General features: G+C 46.3%; 1 protein-coding gene across 2 annotated transcripts in view; it reads left to right on the forward strand.

Annotated features, from left to right (window-relative positions):
* The first annotated feature begins 7,410 nt into the window (after positions 1-7,410).
* The window catches only part of CCAR1 (cell division cycle and apoptosis regulator 1), an 80,086-nt gene continuing 68,362 nt past the window's right edge, over positions 7,411-19,134 (forward strand). For both annotated transcript variants that reach the window (XM_038743532.1, XM_038743533.1), the window contains exon 1: positions 7,411-7,488. The gene's annotated coding sequence lies outside the window, so the exon portion shown is untranslated. The remainder of the gene's footprint in view (positions 7,489-19,134) is intronic.

Below are 19,134 nucleotides of genomic sequence, written 5' to 3' on the forward strand. Positions count from 1 at the left end.
TCCCTACCCAACAGCGGGCTCACAGGCTAGAAGGGGGAGACAGACAACAAAACAAGACATATTAACAAAATAAAATAAATAGAATAAATATGTACAGATAAAATAGAGTAATAAATACGTACAAACATATCTACATATTCATTCGATCGTATTGATTGAGCGCTTACTGTGTGCAGAGCACTGGACTAAGCGCTTGGGAAGTCCAAGTTGGCTACATATAGAGACGGTCCCTACCCAACAGCGGGCTCACAGGCTAGAAGGGGGAGACAGACAACAAAACAAGACATATTAACAAAATAAAATAAATAGAATAAATATGTACAGATAAAATAGAGTAATAAATACGTACAAACATATCTACATATTCATTCAATCGTATTGATTGAGCGCTTACTGTGAGCCCACTGTTGGGTAGGGACTGTCTCTAGATGTTGCCAATTTGTACTTCCCAAGCACTTAGTACAGTGCTCTGCACATAGTAAGCGCTCAATAAATATGATTGATGATGCAGAGCACTGTAGCAAGCACTTGGGAAGTCCAAGTTGGCAACATATAGAGACGGTCCCTACCCAACAGTGGGCTTACAGTCTAGAAGATGGAACACAATGAACTCAGTCCCTGTCCCACATGGAGCTCACAATTCATCAGCGGTCTGAGATCCCTGAGAGCGGGGACCTGAATCTACTCTCAATCAATTATATTGAGAAGCAGCGTGGCTCAGTGGAAAGAGCCCGGGCTTGGGAGTCAGAGGTCATGGGTTCGAATCCCGGCTCCGCCGCTCGTCGGCTGGGTGACTTCGGGCAAGTCACCTCCCTTCTCTGGGCCTCAGTGACCTCATCTGGAAAATGGGGATGAAGACTGTGAGCCCCATGTGGGACAGCCTGATTACCTTGTAGCAGCACATAGTAAGTGCTTAACAAATGCCTTCGTTATGATTATCAAGCGGTAGTTTCTATTAAGAGATTGTGTCTGTTGTCGAATTGTACTTTCCAAGCGCTTAGTACAGTGCTCTGCACATAGTACTATTGTACATTGTACATATCTATTTATTTTATTTTGTTAGTACGTTTGGTTTTCTTCTCTGTCTCCCCCTTTTAGACTGTGAGCCCACTGTTGGGTAGGGACTGTCTCTCTATGTTGCCAATTTGTACTTCCCAAGCACTCAGTACAGTGCTCTGCACATAGTACTATTGTACATTGTACATATCTATTCTATTTATTTTATTTTGTTAGTACGTTTGGTTTTCTTCTCTGTCTCCCCCTTTTAGACTGTGAGCCCACTGTTGGGTAGGGACTGTCTCTCTATGTTGCCAATTTGTACTTCCCAAGCGCTCAGTACAGTGCTCTGCACATAGTAAGCACTCAATAAATACGATTGATGATGATGATGGTAGTACAGATTCATTCATTCGTTCAGTCGCATTTACTGAGCGCTGTGTGCAGAGCGCTGGACTAAGAGCTTGGGAAGTACAATTCGGCAACAGAGAGAATCCCTACACGACAATGAGCTCATATTCATTCATTCATTCAGTCGTATTTATTGAGCGCTTACTGCGTGCAGAGCACTGTACTAAGCGCTTGGGAAGTACAAGTCGGCAACATATAGAGACGGTCCCTACCCAACAGCGGGCTCACGGTCTAGATGGGGGAGACAGACATCAAAACAAAACATATTAACAAAATAAAATAAATAGAATATGTACAAGTAAAATAGAGTAATAAATCTGTACAAACATATATACAGGTGCTGTGGGGAGGGGAAGGAGGGGGCTCAGTGTGGGAAGGCCTCCTGGAGGAGGTGAGCTCTCTGTAGGGCTTTGAAGGGATGGAGGATGGATGGAGGACGGGCCTGGGTTCTAATCCTACCACCTCCATTTGTCCGCTGTGTGGCCTTGGGCCTGTCACTTCACTTCTCCGGGCCTCAGTTCCCTCATCTGGAAAGTGGGGATGAAGACGGTGAGCTCCACATGGGATGACCCGATCATCCTGGATCGCCCCCGGCGCTTAGAACGGTGCCGGGCACGTAGTGAGTGCTTAACTGGGGACATTATTATTACTTTTACCCCCATTTTCCAGCTGAGGTGACCGAGGCCCGGAGAAGTGAAGCAGCGTGGCTCAGTGGAAAGAGCCTGGGCTTTGGAGTCAGAGGTCATGGGTTCAAATCCCCGCTCTGCCAATTGTCAGCTGTGTGAATTTGGGCAAGTCACTTCTCTGTGCCTCAGTTCCCTCATCTGTAAAATGGAGATTAAGACTGTGGGTCCCCTGAGGGACAACCTGATCGCCTTGTAACTTCCCCAGCGCTTAGAACAGTGCTTTGCACATAGTAAGTGCTTAATAAATGCCATCAAAAAAAAAAAGTGAATGGGCTGGAGAAACAGCATGGCTCAGTGGAAAAGAGCCGGGGTTTTGGAGTCAGAGGTCATGGGTTCAAATCCCTACTCCGCCAATTGTCAGCTGTGTGACTGTGGGCAAGTCACTTCCCTTCTCTGGGCCTCAGTGACCTCATCTGGAAAATGGGGATTAAGACTGTGAGCCCCCTGAGGGACAAACTGATCGCCTTGTAACTTCCCCAGCGCTTAGAACAGTGCTTTGCACATAGTAAGTGCTTAATAAATGCCATCAAAAAAAAAATTGAAGGGGCTGGAGAAACAGCGTGGCTCAGTGGAAGAGAGCCTGGGTTTTGGAGTCAGAGGTCATGGGTTCAACTCCCTACTCCGCCAATTGTCAGCTGTGTGACTGTGGGCAAGTCACTTCCCTTCTCTGGGCCTCAGTGACCTCATCTGGAAAATGGGGATGACGACTGTGAGCCCCATGTAGGACAACCTGATTACCTTGTAGCAGCACATAGTAAGCGCTTAACAATGCCTTCGTTATTATTATCAAGCGGTAGTTTCTATTAAGAGATTGTGTCTGTTGTCGAATTGTTCTTTCTAAGCGCTTAGTACAGTGCTCTGCACATAGTACAGATTCATTCATTCGTTCAGTCGCATTTACTGAGCGCAGTGTGCAGAGCACTGAACTAAGAGCTTGGGAAGTACAATTTGGCAACAGAGACAATCATCAATCATCAATCGTATTTATTGAGTGCTTACTATGTGCAGAGCACTGTACTAAGCGCTTAGCACTGTACTATCTGTATTAGACAGTATTGTATTAGTACAGTATTAGACAGTATTAGTATTAGCACTGTATTAGACAATCCCTACCCAACGATGAGCTCACAGTCTAGAAGGGGCTGGAGAAGCAGCGTGGCTCAGTGGAAAAGAGCCCGGGCTTTGGAGTCAGAGGTCATGGGTTCGAATCCCAGCTCCGCCAATTGTCAGCTGGGTGACTTTGGGCCAGTCACTTCCCTTCTCTGGGCCTCAGTGACCTCATCTGTGAAATGGGGATGAAGACTGTGAGCCCCCCGTGGGACAACCTGATCACCTTGTATCCTCCCCAGCGCTTAGAACAGTGCTTTGCACATAGTAAGCGCTTAATAAATGCCATCAAAAAGGGGGGGAGACGGACCAAACAAACAGGTAGACAGCCATTAGTACCATCAAAATAGAGAAGCAGCGTGGCTCAGTGGAAAGATCACAGGCTTGGGAGTTAGAGGTCATGGGTTCTAATCCCGCCTCCGCCATCAACTTGTACTTCCCAAGCACTTAGTACAGTGCTCTGCACACAGTAAGCACTCAATAAATACAATTGATGATGATGATTTGCCAGCTGCGTGACTTTGGGCAAGTCACTTCACTTCACTTTAGAGAAGCAGCGTGGCTCAGTGGAAAGAGCCCGGGCTCGGGAGTCAGAGGTCATGGGTTCTAATCCCCGCTCTGCCACCTGTCTGCTGTGTGACCTTGGGCAAGTCACTTAACTTCTCTGAGCCTCAGTTCCCTCATCTGTAAAATGGGGATTAAGACTGTGAGCTCCACGTGGGACAACCTGCTCACCTTGCATCCCCCCCAGCGCTTAGAACAGTCCTTTGCACATAGTAAGCGCCTAACAAATTACCATTATTATTAATTTATTCTCTGAGCCTCAGTTCCCTCATCTGGAAAATGGGGATGAAGACTGTGAGCCCCACGTGGGACAACCTGATCACCTTGTATCCCCCCCAGTGCTTAGAACAGTGCTTGGCACATAGTAAGTGCTTAACAAATGCCATCATTATTGTTATTATTCTCTGGGCCTCAGTTCCCTCATCTGGAAAATGGGGATTAAGACTGTGAACCCCACGCGGGACAACCTGATCACCTTGTAATCTCCCCAGTGCTTAGAACAGTGCTTGGCACATAGCAAGCGCTTAACAAATGCCATCATCATTATTATTATTCTCTGGGCCTCAGTTCCGTCATCTGGAAAATGGGGATGAAGACTGCGAACCCCACGTGAGACTACCTGTCTACCTTGTACCCCTCCAGCGCTTAGAACAGTGCTTAGCACATAGTAAGCACTTAACAAATGCCATCATCATTATTATTATTCTCTGGGCCTCAGTTCCCTCATCTGGAAAATGGGGATGAAGACTGTGAGCCCCACATGGGACAACCTGATCACCTTGTATCCCCCCCAGCGCTTAAAACAGTGCTTGGGACATAGTTAGCGCTTAACAAATGCCATCATTATTATTATTATTATTCTCTGGGCCTCAGTGACCTCATCTGGAAAATGGGGATGAAGACTGTGATCCCCGCGTGGGACAACCTGATCACCTTGTATCCTCCCCAGTGCTTAGAACAGTGCTTGGCACATAGTAACCGCTTAACAAATACTTCCCAAGCTATTAGTACAGTCATCTGCACACAGTAAGCGCTCAATAAATATGACTGACTGACTGAATGAATGAACAAATGCCATCATTATTATTATTATTCTCTGGGCCTCAGTTCCCTCATCTGCCAAATGGGGATGAAGACTGTGAGCCCCACATGGGACAACCTGATCGCCTTGTATCCTCCCCAGCGCTTAGAACAGTGCTTGGGACAGAGTGTTTAACAAATACTTCCCAAGCGCTTAGTTCAGTGCTGTGCACACAGTAAGCGCTCACGAAATATGACTGACTGACTGAATGAATGAATGAATGAATGAACAAATGCCATCATTATTATTATTATTATTCCCTCATCTGTAAAATGGGGATGAAGCCTGTGAGCCCCACCTGACTGACTGACTGACTGACTGAATGAATGAACAAATGCCATCACTATCATTATTATTATTCCCTCATCTGTAAAATGGGGATGAAGCCTGTGAGCCCCAACTGGCTGACTGACTGAATGAACATATGCCATCATTATTATGATTATTATTCCCTCATCTGTAAAATGGGGATGAAGCCGGTGAGCCCCACCTGACTGGCTGACTGAATGAACAAATGCCATCATTATTATTATTCCCTCATCTGTAAAATGGGGGTGAAGCCTGTGAGCCCCACCTGACTGACTGACTGAATGAATGAACAAAAGCCATCATTATTATTATTATTATTCCCTCATCTGTAAAATGGGAATGAAGCCTGTGAGCCCCACCTGACTGACTTAATGAATGAATGAACAAATGCCATCATTATTATTATTATTCCCTCATCTGTAAAATGGGGATGAAGCCTGTGAGCCCCACCTGACTGAATGAATGAATGAATGAACAAATGCCATTATTATTATTATTGTTATTCCCTCATCTGTAAAATGGGGATGAAGCCTGTGAGCCCCACCTGACTGAATGACTGAATGAACAAATGCCATCATTATTATTATTCCCTCATCTGTAAAATGGGGATGAAGCCTGTGAGCCCCAACTGGCTGACTGAATGAACAAATGCCATCATTATTATGATTATTATTCCCTCATCTGTAAAATGGGGATGAAGCCGGTGAGCCCCACCTGACTGGCTGACTGAATGAATGAGCAAATGCCATCATTATTATTATTATTATTATTCCCTCATCTGTAAAACGGGGATGAAGCCGGTGAGCCCCACCTGACTGGCTGACTGACTGACTGAATGAATGAATGAACAAATGCCATTATTATTATTATGATTATTATTCCCTCATCTATAAAATGGGGATGAAGCCTGTGAGCCCCACCTGACTGACTGAATGAATGAACAACTGCCATCATTATTATGATTATTATTCCCTCATCTGTAAAATGGGGATGAAGCCGGTGAGCCCCACCTGACTGGCTGACTGAATGAATGAACAAATGCCATCATCATTATTATTATTATTATCATTCCCTCATCTATAAAACGGGGATGAAGCCTGTGAGCCCCACTTGGCTGACTGACTGACTGACTGACTGACTGACTTACTGACTGAATGAATGAACAAATGCCATTATTATTATTATTATTATTATTCCCTCATCTATAAAATGGGGATGAAGCCTGTGAGTCCCACCTGACTGACTGAATGAATGAACAACTGCCATCATTATTATGATTATTATTCCCTCATCTGTAAAATGGGGATGAAGCCGGTGAGCCCCACCTGACTGACTGACTGAATGAATGAACAAATGCCATCATTATTATTATTCCCTCATCTGTAAAATGGGGATGAAGCCCGTGACTGATTGAATGAACAAATGCCATCATCATTATTATTATTATTCCCTCATCTGTAAAATGGGGATGAAGCCTGTGAGCCCCACCTGGCTGACTGACTGAATGAACAAATGCCATCATTATTATGATTATTATTCCCTCATCTGTAAAATGGGGATGAAGCCGGTGAGCCCCACCTGACTGACTGAATGAACAAATGCCATCATTATTATTATTCCCTCATCTGTAAAATGGGGATGAAGCCTGTGACTGACAATGAACAAATGCCATCATTATTATTATTATTGTTCCCTCATCTGTAAAATGGGGATGGAGCCTGTGAGCCCCACATGGCTGACTGAATGAATGAACAAATGCCATCATTATTATTATTATTCCCTCATCTGTAAAATGGGGATGAAGCCTGTGAGCCCCACCTGGCTAACTGACTGACTGAATGAACAAATGCCATCATTATGATTATAATAAAAAGAAGATGGCGGCAGCGCGCGCCTCGCCACGTGACAAGGCCTCTCCTTCCTCCCCCCCTCCCCCCGCAGAACGCCTCGGCGTCGGCGCATGCGCGCGGCCGTCCCCCGCGCCCTCCTCCTTTCCTCCAATCAGCGGCCTCCCTTTCCTCCCGGGGCGCGCTTCGGGCGCCCGTGCGCGGTGACGTCACGACGTCAGCGCCCCCCGGGGGCGGCAGGGCGCATGCGCGGCGGTGGAAGAAGGCGTGGTGGGGGGGGAATGGGTCCGGCGAGGCCTAGGTGAAGGAGCGCGGCCGGCGGCCTGGAGGAGGCGCGGGGGGTGTCGGGAGGGACGGGCACTTCCGGTGGGTGGGTCCGTCGGTCCGTCGGTCCCCCCGGTCCCCCCGGGCCCCGCTGTGGGGCGGGGCGGGGTTCCGCCTGCCCATTGTTTCCGGCCGGGAGACGGAGGACGCCATCGGCTCCCAGGTAGGACACCCCCCCCCCCCATCCCATCCCATCCCACCCCCAGGGAAAAATCCATCCCATTTATCCCGACCGTGTTCCTTTTTTGTCGTCTAATTCCCCCTTCCAGCCTGGAAGCCCGTTGGGGCGTCAGGACGGGCTCTCTAGGCGGCCAGCTAGGCCGTCCAGTACAGTGCTCTGCACACAAGAAGCGCCCAGTAACTGTGAATGAATGAATGTTTCCTGAATGAATGAATGAATGCAGTGCTCTGCACATAGTAAGCGCTCAAGAAATACGATTGGTGAACGAATGAATGCTTCCTGAATGAATGAATGAATACAGTGCTCTGCATATAGTAAGTGCTCAATAAATACGATTGATGAATGAATGCTTCCTGAGTGAATGAATGAATGCAGTGCTCTGCACATAGTAAGCGCTCAAGAAATACGATCGATGAATGAATGAATGCTTCCAGAATGAATGAATGAATACAGTGCTCTGCATATAGTAAGTGCTCAATAAATACGATTGATGAATGAATGCCTCCTGAGTGAATGAATGAATGCAGTGCTCTGCACATAGTAAGCGCTCAAGAAATACGATTGATGAATGAATGAATGCTTCCTGAATGAATGAGTGAATGCAATGCTCTGCACATAGTAAGCGCTCAAGAAATACGATTGATGAATGAATGCCTCCTGAATGAATGAATGAATGAATGCAGTGCTCTGCACATAGTAAGCGCTCAATAAATACGATTGATGAATGAATGAATGCTTCCTGAATGAATGAATGCAGTGCTCTGCACAGAGTAAGCGCTCAAGAAATACGATTGATGAACGAATGAATGCTCCCTGAATGAATGAATGAATGCAGCACTCTGCACATAGTAAGCGCTCAATAAATACGATTGATGAACGAATGAATTCTTCCTGAATGAATGAATGAATACAGTGCTCTGCACATAGTAAGTGCTCAATAAATACGATTGATGAATGGATGAATGCTTCCTGAATGAATGCAGTGCTCTGCACATAGTAAGCGCTCAATAAATACGATTGATGAACGAATGAATGCTCCCTGAATGAATGAATGAATGCAGCACTCTGCACATAGTAAGCGCTCAATAAATACGATTGATGAACGAATGAATTCTTCCTGAATGAATGAATGAATACAGTGCTCTGCACATAGTAAGTGCTCAATAAATACGATTGATGAATGGATGAATGCTTCCTGAATGAATGCAGTGCTCTGCACATAGTAAGCGCTCAATAAATACGATTGATGAATGAATGCTTCCTGAATGAATGAATGAATACAGTGCTCTGCACATAGTAAGCACTCAATAAATACGATTGATGAACGAATGAATGCTCCCTGAATGAATGAATGAATACAGCGCTCTGCACAGAGTAAGCGCTCAAGAAATACGATTGATGAACGAATGAATGCTCCCTGAATGAATGAATGAATGCAGCACTCTGCACATAGTAAGCGCTCAATAAATACGATTGATGAACGAATGAATGCTTCCTGAATGAATGAATGAGTACAGTGCTCTGCACATAGTAAGTGCTCAATAAATACGATTGATGAATGGATGAATGCTTCCTGAATGAATGCAGTGCTCTGCACATAGTAAGCGCTCAATAAATACGATTGATGAACGAATGAATGCTTCCTGAATGAATGAATGCAGTGCTCTGCACATAGTAAGTGCTCAATAAATATGATTGATGAACGAATGAATGCTCCCTGAATGAATGAATACAGTGCTCTGCACTTAGTAAGTGCTCAAGAAATACGATTGATGAATGAATGAATGCTTCCTGAATGAATGAATGAATGCAGTGCTCTGCACATAGTAAGCGCTCAAGAAATACGATTGATGAATGAATGAATGCTTCCTGAATGAATGAATGAATGCAGTGCTCTGCACATAGTAAGTGCTCAATAAATACGATTGATGAATGAATGAGTGAGCGAGCGTCTCCCCCTTCTAGCCCGTTGTTGCATCAGGACCGGCTCTCTATGTTGCCAACTTGGGCTTCCCGAGCGCTTAGTACAGTGCTCTGCACACAAGAAGCGCCCAATAACTGTGAATGAGTGAATGAATGCCTACCCCTTCTTGCCCGGGAGCCTGTTGTTGCATCAGGACCGTCTCTATATGTGGCCATCTTGGCCTTCCCAAGCGCTTAGTACAGTGCTCTGCACACAAGAAGGGCCCAATAACTATGACAGTGAATGAGTGAGCCCGTTGTTGGGTCGGGACCGCTCTATCTGGTGCCAGTTTGTCCTTCCCAAGGCGCTTAGTACGGTGCTCTGCACGTGGTAAGCGCCCAATAAATGCGATTGAATGGATGAATGAATGTCTCCCCCCTTCTAGACTTTTGTGAGCCCACTGTTGGGTAGGGACCGTCTCTAGATGTTGCCAGCTTGGACTTCCCAAGCGCTTAGTACAGTGCTCTGCACACAGGAAGCGCTCAATAAATACGACTGATTGATTGATTCTAGATTGGGAGCCCGTTGTTGGGTCGGGGCCGGCTCTCTCTGTCGTCGACTTGTCCTTCCCAAGCGCTTAGTACAGTGCTCTGCACACAGGAAGCGCTCAATATGGGGGCATGGATGAATGAATGAAGGTCGTCCGTCCCCCCCCTTCTAGCCTGGGAGCTCGTTGTTGGGTCGGGACCGGCTCTATCTGGTGCCAATTTGTACTTTCCAAGGCGCTTAGTACAGTGCTCTGCACGTGGTAAGCGTTCAATAAATACGATTGAATGGGTGGATGAATGGCCCCCCCCTTCTAGCCTGGGAGCCCGTTGTAGGGTCGGGACCGGCTCTATCTGGTGCCAATTTGTACTTTCTAAGGCGCTTAGTACAGTGCTCTGCACGTGGTAAGCGCTCAATAAATACGGTTGAATCGACGGATAAATGCCTCCCCCCACCCCAGGTGTTTGTACATATTTATTACTCTATTTACTTATTTAGTTATTTATTTATCTTGTACATATCTATTCTACTTATTTTATTTTGTTAGTATGTTTGGTTTTGTTCTCCGTCTCCCCCTTTTTGACTGTGAGCCCACTGTTGGGTAGGGACTGTCTGTGTTGCCAACTTGGACTTCCCAAGCGCTTAGTACAGTGCCCTGCACACAGTAAGCGCTCAATAAATACGATTGACTGACCGTTGGGTCGGGACCGGCTCTAGCCGGTGCCAATTTGTACTTTCCAAGGCGCTTAGTACAGTGCCCTGCACACAGGAAGCGCCCAGTATGGATGAATGAATGAATTGCGCCCGTCTCCCCCCCCCTTCTAGCCTGGGGGCCCGTTGTTGGGTCGGGACCGGCTCTATCTGGTGCCAATTTGTACTTTCCAAGGCGCTTAGTACAGTGCCCCGCACGTGGTAAGCGCCCAATAAATACGATTGAATGGCTGAATGAATGTCTTCTCACCCCCCCACACCCTGGGAGCCCGTTGTTGGGTCGGGACCGGCCCTCTCTGTCGTCGACTTGTCCTTCCCAAGCGCTTAGTACAGTGCCCCGCACACAGGAAGCGCTCAGTACGGGTGGATGGATGAATGAGTGAATGGTGTCCGGCTCCCCCTTCTAGCCTGGGAGCCCGTTGTTGCGGCGGGTCTGGCTCTATATGTTGCCAACTTATACTTCCCAAGCGCTTAGTACAGTGCTCTGCACACAGGAAGCGCTCAATAAATACGATGGAAGGAAGGAAGGAAGGAGAAACCCTCTTCTTCCGGCGGGATGGAAGGCGGGAATGTAGGCCCAGGCCTCAGCGGGTGAGGCAGGCCTGGGACCATTAGTAGTATTAGCATCCCCTCTCCCCCTTCTATTAATAATAATAATAATAATAATAATGGCATTTGATAAGCGCTTACTATGTGCGAAGCACTGTTCTAAGCGCTGGGGGGGATACCAGGTGATCAGGGGGGTCCCACGTGGGGCCCACAGTCTTCATCCCCATTTTGCAGAGGAGGGAACTGAGGCTCAGAGAAGTGAAGTAGCCGGCCTAAATAACAGTAATGATAATAATGATAGCATTTGTTACGCGCTTACTAGGTGCCGAGCACTGTTCTAATAATAGTAATTGTGTTTGTTAAGCGCTTACTAGGTGCAAAGCACTGTTCTGAGGTTCTAAGCGCAGTTTTCATCCCCATTTTGCAGAGGAGGGAACTGAGGCTCAGAGAAGTGAAGTAGCCGGCCTAAATAATAGTAATAATAATAATGATGGTATTTGTTGCGCGCTTACTAGGTGGCAAGCACTGTTCTAATAATAGTAATTGTGTTTGTTAAGCACTTACTATGTGCAAAGCACTGTTCTGAGGTTCTAAGCGCAGTTTTCACCCCCATTTTGGAGAGGAGGGAACTGAGGCTCAGTGAAGTGGCTGGCCTAAATAATAGTAATTATAATAACGATAGCATTTGTTACATGCTTACTAGGTGCCAAGCACTGTTCTAATAATAGTAATTGTGTTTGTTAAGCGCTTACTATGTGCAAAGCACTATTCTAAGGTTTAAGTGCTGGGGGTATACAAGGTAACCAGGGGGTCCCACGTGGGGCCCACAGTTTTCATCCCCATTTTGCAGAGGAGGGAACTGAGGCTCAGAGAAGCTAAGTAGCCGGCTTAAATAATAGTAATAATAATAATGATAGCATTTGTTGCGCACTTGCTAGGTGCCAAGCACTGTTCTAATAATAATAATTGTAGTTGTTAAGCGCTTACTAGGTGCAAAGCACTGTTCTGAGGTTCTAAGCGCAGTTTTCATCCCCAGTTTGCAGAGGAGGGAACTGAGGCTCAGAGAAGTTAAGTGGCCAGCCTAAATAATAGTAATAATAATAATGATAGCATTTGTTACACTTTTACTAGGTGCCAAGCACGGTTCTAATAATAATAATTGTGTTGGTTAAGTGCTTACTATGTGCAAAGCACTGTTCTGAGGTTCTAAGCGCTGGGGGGGGATACAAGGTAATCAGGGGGTCCCACGTGGGGCTCACAGTCTTCATCCCCATTTTGCAGAGGAGGGAACTGAGGCTCAGAGAAGTTAAGTAGCCAGCCTAAATAATAGTAGTAATAATAATGATAGCATTTGTTGCGCGCTTACTAGGTGCCAAGCACTGTTCTAATAATAGTAATTGTGTTTAAGCGCTTACTATGTGCAAAGCACTGTTCTGAGGTTCTAAGCGCTGGGGGGGATACAAGGTAATCAGGGGGTCCCACGTGGGGCTCACAGGCTTCATCCCCATTTTACAGAGGAGAGAACTGAGGCTCAGAGAAGTTAAGTAGCCGGCCTAAATAATAGTAATAATAATAATGATAGCATTTGTTGCGCGCTTACTAGGTGCCAAGCACTGTTTAAATAATAATAATTGTGTTTGTTAAGCACTTACTATGTGCAAAGCACTTTTCTGAGGTTCTAAGCGCAGTTTTCATCCCCATTTTGCAGAGGAGGGAACTGAGGCTCAGAGAAGCTAAGTAGCCGGCCTAAATAATAGTAATAATAATAATGATAGCATTTGTTGCGCGCTTACTAGGTGCCGAGCACTGTTCTAATAATAGTAATTGTGTTTGTTAAGCGCTTACTATGTGCAAAGCACTGTTCTGAGGTTCTAAGCGCTGGGGGGGATACAAGGTAATCAGGGGGTCCCACGTGGGGCTCCCAGTTTTCATCCCCATTTTGCAGAGGAGAGAACTGAGGCTCAGAGAAGCTAAGTAGCCGGCCTAAATAATAGTAATAATAATAATGATAGCATTTGTTGCGCGCTTACTAGGTGCCGAGCACTGTTCTAATAATAGTAATTGTGTTTGTTAAGCGCTTACTAGGTGCAAAGCACTGTTCTGAGGTTCTAAGCGCAGTTTTCATCCCCATTTTGCAGAGGAGGGAACTGAGGCTCAGAGAAGTTAAGTAGCCAGCCTAAATAATAGTAATAATAATAATGATAGCATTTGTTACATGCTTACTAGGTGCCAAGCACTGTTCTAATAATAGTAATTGTGTTTGTTAAGCGCTTACTATGTGCAAAGCACTGTTCTGAGGTTCTGAGCACTGGGGGGGATACAAGGTAATCAGGGGGACCCACGTGGGGCCCACAGTTTTCATCCCCATTTTGCAGAGGAGAGAACTGAGGCTCAGAGAAGCTAAGTAGCCGGCCTAAATAATAGTAATAATAATAATGATAGCATTTGTTGCGCGCTTACTAGGTGCCGAGCACTGTTCTAATAATAGTAATTGTGTTTGTTAAGCGCTTACTAGGTGCAAAGCACTGTTCTGAGGTTCTAAGCGCAGTTTTCATCCCCATTTTGCAGAGGAGGGAACTGAGGCTCAGAGAAGGTAAGAAGCCAGCCTAAATAATAGTAATAATAATAATGATAGCATTTGTTGCGCGCTTACTAGGTGCCAAGCACTGTTCTAATAATAGTAATTGTGTTTGTTAAGCGCTTACTATGTGCAAAGCACTGTTCTGAGGTTCTAAGCACTGGGGGGGATACAAGGTAATCAGGGGGTCCCACGTGGGGCTCACAGTTTTCATCCCCATTTTGCAGAGGAGAGAACTGAGGCTCAGAGAAGCTAAGTAGCTGGCCTAAATAATAGTAATAATAATAATGATAGCATTTGTTGCGCGCTTACTAGGTGCCAAGCACTGTTCTGATAATAGTAATTGTGTTTGTTAAGCGCTTACTATGTGCAAAGCACTGTTCTGAGGTTCTAAGCGCAGTTTTCATCCCCATTTTGCAGAGGAGGGAACTGAGGCTCAGAGAAGGTAAGAAGCCAGCCTAAATAATAGTAATAATAATAATGATAGCATTTGTTGCGCGCTTACTAGGTGCCAAGCACTGTTCTAATAATAATAATTGTGTTTGTTAAGCGCTTACTATGTGCAGAGCACTGTTCTGAGGTTCTAAGCGCTGGGGGGGATACAAGGTAATCGGGGTCCCACGTGGGGCTCCCAGTTTTCATCCCCATTTTGCAGAGGAGGGAACTGAGGCTCAGAGAAGTTAAGTAGCCAGCCTAAATAATAGTAATAATAATAATGATAGCATTTGTTACACTTTTACTAGGTGCCAAGCACTGTTCTAATAATAGTAATTGTGTTTGTTAAGCGCTTACTATGTGCAAAGCACTGTTCTGAGGTTCTAAGCACTGGGGGGGATACAAGGTAATCAGGGGGTCCCACGTGGGGCTCCCAGTTTTCATCCCCATTTTGCAGAGGAGAGAACTGAGGCTCAGAGAAGCTAAGTAGCCGGCCTAAATAATAGTAATAATAATAATGATAGCATTTGTTGCGCGCTTACTAGGTGCCGAGCACTGTTCTAATAATAGTAATTGTGTTTGTTAAGCGCTTAGTATGTGCAAAGCACTGTTCTGAGGTTCTAAGCGCAGTTTTCATCCCCATTTTGCAGAGGAGGGAACTGAGGCTCAGAGAAGGTAAGAAGCCAGCCTAAATAATAGTAATAATAATAATGATAGCATTTGTTGCGCGCTTACTAGGTGCCAAGCACTGTTCTAATAATAGTAATTGTGTTTGTTAAGCGCTTACTATGTGCAAAGCACTGTTCTGAGGTTCTAAGCACTGGGGGGGATACAAGGTAATCAGGGGGTCCCACGTGGGGCTCACAGTCTTCATCCCCATTTTGCAGAGGAGGGAACTGAGGCTCAGAGAAGTTAAGTAGCCGGCCTAAATAATAGTAGTAATAATAATGATAGCATTTGTTGCGCGCTTACTAGGTGCCAAGCACTGTTCTAATAATAATAATTGTGTTAAGTGCTTACTATGTGCAAAGCACTGTTCTGAGGTTCCAAGCGCTGGGGGGGGATACAAGGTAATCAGGGGGTCCCACGTGGGGCTCCCAGTTTTCATCCCCATTTTACAGAGGAGGGAACTGAGGCTCAGAGAAGTTAAGTGGCTGGCCTAATTAATAGTAATAATTCATTCATTCATTCAATCGTATTTATTGAGCGCTTACTGTGTGCAGAGCACTGTACTAAGCGCTTGGGAAGTACAAGTTGGCAACATATAGAGACGGTCCCTACCCAACAGCAGGCTTTAATGATAGTATTTGTTACGCGCTTACTATAATAATGATAATAATAATTTTGGTATTTGTTAAGCGCTTACTATGTGCAAAGCACTGTTCTAAGCGCTGGGGAGGATACAAGGTGATCAGGTTGTCCCCCGTGGGGCTCACAGTCTTCATCCCCATTTTACAGATGAGGGAACTGAGGCCCAGAGAAGTAAAGTGACTTGCCCAAAGTCACACAGCTGACAATGGGCGAGGCCGGGATTTGAACCCATGACCTCTGACTCCAAAGCCCAGGCTCTTTTCCACTGAGCCACCGTGCTTACTATGTGCGAAGCATTTTTTTAAGCGCTGGGGGTGGGGGGGGATACAAGGTAATCAGGGGGTCCCACGTGGGGCTCACAGGCTTCATCCCCATTTTACAGAGGAGGGAACTGAGGCTCAGAGAAGTGAAGTGGCTGGCCTAAATAATAGTAATAATAATAATGATAGCATTTGTTGCACGCTTACTAGGTGCCAAGCAGTGTCCTAAGCGCTGGGGGGGATACAAGGTAATCAGGGGGTCCCACGTGGGGCTCACAGGCTTCATCCCCACTTTACAGAGGAGGGAACTGAGGCTCAGAGAAGTTAAGTGACTGGTCTAAAATAATAATAATAATAATGATAGCATTTGTTATGCGCTTATTAGGTGCCAAGCACTGTTCTAAGCACTTGGGGGGGATACCAGGTGATCAGGGGGTCCCACGTGGGGCTCACAGTCTTCATCCCCATTTTGCAGAGGAGGGAACTGAGGCTCAGAGAAGTTAAGTGACTGGTCTAAAATAATAATAATAATAATAATAGCATTTGTTATGCGCTTATTAGGTGCCAAGCACTGTTCTAAGCATGTGGGGGGGATACCAGGTGATCAAGGGGTCCCATGTGGGGCTCACAGTCTTCATCCCCATTTTGCAGAGGAGGGAACTGAGGCTCAGAGAAGTGAAGTGGCTGGCCTAAATAATAGTAATAATAATAATGATAGCATTTGTTATGAGCTTACTAGGTGGCAAGCACTGTTCCAAGCACTGGGGTGTGAGCCCACTGTTGGGTAGGGACCGTCTCTATATGTTGCCAACTTGTACTTCCCAGGTGCTTAGTACAGTGCTCTGCACACAGTAAGCGCTCAATAAATACGATTGATTGATTGATTGGGGTGGAGGGGGGGTTACAAGAAGCAGCGTGGCTCAGTAGGAAAGAACACAGGCTTTGGAGTCAGAGGTCATGGGTTCAAATCCCGGCTCCACCAATTGTCAGCTGTGTGACTTTGGGCAAGTCACTTCACTTCTCCGGGCCTCAGTTCCCTCATCTGGAAAATGGGGATTAAATCTGTGAGCCCCACGAGGGACAACCTGATCACCTTGTAACCTCCCCAGCGCTTAGAACAGTGCTTTGCACATAGTAAGTGCTTAATAAATGCCATCATTATTATTTATCAGGTTGTCCCATGTGGGGCTCACAGGCTTCATCCCCATATTACAGAGGAGGGAACTAAGGCTCAGAGAAGTGACGTGACGGGCCCCAAATCATAGTAATAATAACGATGATGGTATTTGTTCAGCGCTTACTACGTGCTAAGCACTATCCTAAGCGCTGGGGGGGATACAAGGTGATCAGGTTGTCCCACGTGGGGCTCACAAGCTTCACCCCCATTTGACAGAGGAGGGAGCTGAGGCTCAGAGAAGTGAAGTGACTTGCCCAAGGTCACAGGCTCAGAGAAGTGAAGTGGCTCGCCCAAGGTCACGCAGCAGACATCTATTTGTTTTGTTGTCTGCCCCCCCCCCCCCCCCCCCCCTTCTAGACTGTGAGCCCCCTGTTGGGTAGGGACCGTCTCTAGATGTTGCCAATTTGTACTTCCTAAGCGCTTAGTACGGTGCTCTGCACACAGTGAGCGCTCAATAAATACGATTGATGATGATGTACGTTGCCGATTTGTACTTCCCAAGTGCTTAGTACGGTGGCTCTGCACACAGTAAGCGCTCAGTAAATACGATTGAATGAATGAATGAACGTGGCAGGGTGGGGATTAGAACCCATGACCTCTGACTCCCAAGCCGAGGCTCTTTCCACTGAGCCACGCTGCTTCTCTACTATGTGCCAGACGCTGCCCTAAGCGCTGGGGTGGACACAAGCTAATCGGATTGAACCCAATCCCTGTCCCACACGGGGGGCCCTCAGTCTCCCCATCTTGCAGGCGAGGGCATCCGAGGCCCAGGGAAGGGAAGTGACTTAGTAGTAATGATAATAATAATAATTCAGTCGTCTTTATTGAACGCCTACTGTGTGCGGAGCACTGTACTAAGCGCTTGGGAAATACAAGTCGGCAACAGATTTGTTAAGCGCTTATTACATGCTGAGCACTGTTCTAAGCGCTGGGGTAGGTACAAGGTGATCAGGTTGTCCCACGTGGGGCTCACAGCCTTCATCCCCATTTTCCCGATGAGGTAACTGAGGCACAGAGAAGTCAAATGACTTGTTTTTTTGATGGCATTTATTAAGCGCTTACGATGTGCAAAACACTGTTCTAAGCGCCGGGGAGGTTACAAGGTGATCAGGTTGTCCCACGGGGGGCTCACAGCCTTCATCCCCATTTGACAGATGAGGGAACTGAGGCCCAGAGAAGTGAAGTGACTTGCCCGAGGTCACACAGCTGACAATGGGCAGAGCCGGGATTTGAACCCCTGACCTCAAGCGCTTAGTACAGTGCTTTGCACACAGTAAGCGCTCAATAAATACGATTGATTGACCTCTGACTCCAAAGCCCGGGCTCTTTCCTGCTGAGCCATGCTGCTTCTCGAATGAATGAATGACTTGCCCAAAGTCACCCGGCAGACAAGGGGGGGGATTAGAACCCAGGTCCTAAGGACTCCCATGCTGCTTCTCTGCTGAAACCCTTAGAAAGGCACTCTGATCCCCGTTTTGAGGATGAAGGGACCTGCCCTAGATCACCCACTTGTACTTTCCAAGCGCTTAGTACAGTGCTCTGCACACAGTAAGCGCTCAATAAATACGATTGATTGAATGAATGAATGAAAAGGGGGATTAGAACTCAGGTCCTTTGGACTCCCAGCATGCGGCCCTGCTGCTTTTCAGCTGAAACCCCTCAGAAAGACGCTCTCCCCAGTTCGGGGGGTTTCCTAGGGCCCAAGGTGGAAAAATCGACCTTATTTATTGTTAAAAAAATCAAATTAGGCCGATTTTTAACCCATTTCCCTCCTCCCCCTGCAAAAAAAGCCCCCATCTTCTCGGTCCCTACCGTGAAATTTGTCAACTCGGGCGTGGAAAAGGAGTCATTTCCATTGCACATGTTTCTCCACCCTTCTAGACCGTGAGCCCACTGTTGGGTAGGGACCGTCTCTATATGTTGCCAAATTGTACTTCCCAAGCGCTTAGTACAGTGCTCTGCACACAGTAAGCGCTCCATAAATATGATTGAATGAATGAATGAACGGACCAGCCACCCCCAGGATCCATCGTTCATCTCTGCCCCTCATTCAGTCGTGTTTATTAAGCGCTTACTGTGTGCAAATTCATTCATTCATTGTCGTATTTATTGAGCGCTTACTGTGTGCAAATTCATTCATTCATTCAGTCGTATTTAT

The sequence above is a fragment of the Tachyglossus aculeatus genome, chromosome 3 (assembly GCF_015852505.1).
Source record: "Tachyglossus aculeatus isolate mTacAcu1 chromosome 3, mTacAcu1.pri, whole genome shotgun sequence".
Taxonomy (NCBI): domain Eukaryota; kingdom Metazoa; phylum Chordata; class Mammalia; order Monotremata; family Tachyglossidae; genus Tachyglossus; species Tachyglossus aculeatus.